We start from the raw sequence: 4,444 nt of genomic DNA on the forward strand, positions 1-4,444 counted from the left end.
TCTCAGGATGATCAGTTTTCAGGACGAGTCCAGAGTGACAAAGACGTCCTCAGAGAAGGACGAATCAGACTCCATGTGTCCAGACTGAGGACTGAAGACTCTGGTCTGTTTTGGTGTGACATGAAAACTGAAGATGGACTCAACTCTGGAAGATGTCGACTCAACATTACCAGTGAGAAGAAATAATAATAAAACATTTCTGTTTAATAGTTAAATTCTTAAGATCTGTGTTGATGAACCAACATCTTCATCTTCATCATGAATCCTCCTGGTTCTCAGTTTTCATCAAATATTAATAAATATTTCTGATTTCTCTCCCAGCAGCTGCTGATCAGATCCAAACTCAGAGACCAACTTTGACTCCAGAACCAGAGAGAGGAGAAACGAGCACCAACTTCATCGCTGTGACAGTCACAGTAGCAGCAGCTCTGATGATTCTAATAATAAACTTGATTATATGGTTTTATTTGAGAAAGAAAAGAAAGAAAAACAAAAATAATCATTCAACAGGTGTAGTTGGAAAATATAGTACAGATGAAAGTTTTGTTCAAGTGAGTTTGGTTGATGATAATTTTGCCACCAAAGAAACACAAAGTTAGATTTAATGATCTGGTGAGGAAAATGTTAGATTGTAATGAATGAATGTTGTAATAATAATATTTATCTGTTTATTGTTGTTTCAGTTTCCTGTTTTAAATCATTTCTAAAAACAGTCAGACGTATCGATCAGTTATTGTCTAAATGCTGAATCAGCTGATTGTTACTGATAAAATGATTTATCATTTTCACAGGAATATTTAGATAAACATTTTGTATAAATATCTTATGAAGAAAAAACAGAACAAACCATCATGAAGCCTTTGGTTGTTATAAAGTTATAAAGTCAATATTTCACTATTTTGAAGTGATGATGTTTATACATTTAATACATTTTAAAGATGAACATGAAACATTAAAGGTCTTTTTTTAGAGATTTTCACCATCACTGTTTTTGTAGAAACTTTATGAATGTAAATGTTGAGGTTTCATTTCATAACCATTAATTCTTCAACATGTCCAACGTTTTCTCAGTGTTTCAACTCAAATCTTCTTATGAGTTTAATTTTTGATCACATGATTTTTCTGTCATTTTTATCAATAAACAGAAACTGAACTTTTATTAAAACCTGCTTGTTTTTCCACCAGCTGTGTCTCCATCTTGTTCTCCCTGAATGAATCTCTCTCTGTTTGCTTGTTTCCTCTTTAATGTCTCATCATGACTCCATCGTCTCCTCATTGGTTTCTGGATCCTGTGGTCAGGAAGCAGCAGCTGCTGCTCTCAGCCTCCTGAAACATCCTGAAGCTCAGCTGCTGATCTCTGATCAGCTCAGCATCCTGAAGCCTTCAGATCAGGAGTTTCTCTGCTGCTGAGGATCTGATGGTCCTGATGCTGCAGACGCTCTCAGACCAGTAAAGAAAAGCAGTAAAAGATTTATGTGACATTACTGAGGCTGGATAAATCTGTTTAATAAACAAGAATGACTCTGATCCATTTCATTCAGGTTTTATTTGATAAAAATATATTTACTTCTATGATGAATNCCATCTGATTCCAGGTCTGAACTGAAGTTTCTCCTTTTCTCTCCAGCAGCTGCTGATCAGCTTCAACCTCCGACTGAGAATCTACAACCAGACAGACGAGGAAGAATCAGTGTTTATGTTTCACTGGGACTTTTTGTTCTTATTGTTGTTTTTTATGCCACTTTTAAATGTTTGAAAAGCAAACTAGGAAGAAAATATCTTTATAATGAAACTTCAGATGTTTAGTTTCTCTGAGAAATGACGCCTGGACTCTGAAACACTGATGTAAATATGTAATGAAGAAAAACCTCCATCCATTTTCTTACACATTTTTCCCTAATGGGACAAAAAATGTCTCCAGAGGTCAACTGGTGAGAGGAGGGGTCACCCTGGACAGGTCATCAGTCCATCGCAGGGCAGAAGAAAAACATGAGACCTTATTTATTGAAAGCTTATTATTGTTAAAAGAGAAATGAAGTTAAATTTATCTGGTTTGATTTTAAAGGTTAAGATTTAATGTAGCTGTTAAAGCTTTCCTCTGAAAACTGATGATAGTTTTATGTTTTGTAAACTCCATCCATCCATTTTCTTTACACCCTTATCCCTCAGTGGGGTCAGGGGTTGCTGGTGCCTCTCCAGCTATCGTTCCGGGTGAGAGGTGGGGTCACCCTGGACAGGTCGCCAGTCTGTCACAGGGCAACACAGAGACACACCATGCACACACACTCACACCTAGGGGCAATTTGGAGAGACCAATTAACCTGACATGTTTTTGGACTATGGGAGGAAACTGGAGTACCAGGAGAAAACCCACCATGCACAGGGAGAACATGCAAACTCCATGCAGAAAGACCCAAGGCCGGGAAACGAACCCAGAACCTTCTTGCTGCAAGGCAACAGCTCTACCAACTGCACCACTGTGGAGCCCGTTTTGTAAACTCTTTACTGTTTATTGAAGTGTAAATGTTGTAAATAAATGTCAACACATTGTAAATAAAAGCAGAAAGTAAATGTATTCTGACATGCTTTGGTTTTCTGCTATTTTTTTGTTAAATTATGGAAATAAATATTTTCACTTATAAATTTGTTTTCCTCTAGAGTTCTAAGTTTTCACATTTTCTCAGCAGCTGATCAAAACTGTAAAATAGATTCATCCAGTTCAGTTTCATCTTTTCTTAGAGCCACTTTGATTCTGTTTACACTTGGGATGAAGCTGAAGTTAAAACTGGAGAAAATAAGAAGTCAGAAGTGAGAAGTTCAGTCTGTGTTTCTCATTAAATCAGTCTGACCGAAGCGTCCTTAAAGGCATCATCATCATCAGGTCCATATCTCAGTAAATTGAGTTTCCTGTCTCAATCACTGCTTCCTTTTTGTTGAGCAGCAAAAACTCAGCAGATCCTCTGCAGAAAAACAGAAAAATGTTTATGTGACTTTATTGAGGCTGGATAAATCTGTTTAATAAACAAGAATGACTCTGATCCATTTCATTCAGGTTTTATTTGATAAAAATATATTTACTTCTATGATGAATGTTCAGATATGTGGCTGAACAGACAGGAATAATAACAATGATCTTTAAGAGTTTTAGCAAAACTAAATCATCAATATTGGTTTTTATCTGCAAATGATCCAACTTTTCACAAAATTACATGTCAAAAATATTATTTAAAAGTAATTTATGCTGCATAAAATTACTAATCATAGAACTTTTGTTCTACTTCCTTAAATAATCTGAACTACTTTTCCTCTGATTCTGGCAGATATTCAGACTTCAGTGTTACTTAGAAAACCTCATATTAAACATAACATTATATATGCAACTTATATACTTGGTTTTATTAAATAATATTCAAAAACTTAAATATTAATGCTCTTTAATATTCAGATTTTTTATTGTCCAATCTTTTGTCTGATGCATTCAAATAATTAAACATGAATTATGTTCTCAGCTCATGTACTTTGTTCAGATTATATGAGATCTGCTTCAGTATTTATTTATGGCCGCTAGGAGGCAGTGTTGCATTTTTCTTATCTTCTGCATGTTATAAGAAGATTTTAATTATTACCATAGAAATTAGCTACAAAGTTCAGGAGTTTCTGTCTGATGAATCTAAAAGTCAGACTGTAGTTGTTCCTTGTATTGTGAGTGATGTTGGATCTGATGTTCTGCTGCCTCTCCTCCTCTTCCTCTCTCAGGATGAAGATAAATCAAGATGTCCCAAATGGGGCAGATGCCAAACACCGGCCAAGATGGGAGGGGAGGCGGAACTGCAGCTTTTTAGGGGTGAACATTGAAAAATTATGTTATTTAGATTTGACCCATATGAGCTTTATCAATTATAAAGCACTGTGCAGCCAAAGTCTAGTTTTTTATTTTATTTTATTTATTAGAAACTACTTGAAAAGAAAATACTTGGTTAAAACTTTTCCTGCCTCCTGCTTTTTATTTGTTTCTCTGATCAAACTTTCACCAAAAATATGGAAAGTGTTTTTTTTTTCTTCTTTCAAACTGTTTTATTTATACTCAGACATATTTCAAGAACATAGCGATTATTTTCTGTTTCACTGTCACGTTTTGTACTAATTAAACACATTTTCAGTAAATTAAACCAAAAGAAGATATTTTAAAGGTTCTGTATATTTAAGTCCTTACGAAGTTCAGAACCGTCCGGTTCTTCCAAGCAGCGCTGGTGCTCAGAGGGATCCCCGCCCTGGTGCTGCTTCCCGCCGGCCTCACCCGGAGAGCCAGGCCGCCTCTGCTGGCCGCAGCAGCTGCACTCCCACACCAGGTGCCTCCCAGACTCCGGTGCGCTACAACCAGGTCTGGGGCAGATTTGGCCCTCGGCCCCTCGCTGACATGGCCCGGGACTGCATGACGTCCATT

At 36.6% G+C, this 4,444-nt stretch overlaps 2 long non-coding RNA genes across 2 annotated transcripts; one reads left to right on the forward strand and one right to left on the reverse strand.

The window, feature by feature from the left end:
* The first annotated feature begins 6 nt into the window (after nucleotides 1–6).
* LOC107835455 (uncharacterized) lies at nucleotides 7–2,286 on the forward strand. The gene is made up of 3 exons (XR_001661269.1): nucleotides 7–172; nucleotides 1,628–1,957; nucleotides 2,238–2,286. It is a non-coding gene; the product is annotated as an uncharacterized LOC107835455 (long non-coding RNA).
* Nucleotides 2,287–2,718: 432 nt separating this feature from the next.
* Nucleotides 2,719–4,438, reverse strand: LOC107835456 (uncharacterized). The gene is made up of 2 exons (XR_001661270.1): nucleotides 4,298–4,438; nucleotides 2,719–2,960 (listed from the first exon to the last, which is right to left on the reverse strand). It is a non-coding gene; the product is annotated as an uncharacterized LOC107835456 (long non-coding RNA).
* Between the last annotated feature and the right edge of the window lie 6 nt (nucleotides 4,439–4,444).

This window comes from Poecilia formosa, unplaced genomic scaffold, assembly GCF_000485575.1.
Source record: "Poecilia formosa unplaced genomic scaffold, Poecilia_formosa-5.1.2 Scaffold2660, whole genome shotgun sequence".
Lineage (NCBI taxonomy): Eukaryota > Metazoa > Chordata > Actinopteri > Cyprinodontiformes > Poeciliidae > Poecilia > Poecilia formosa.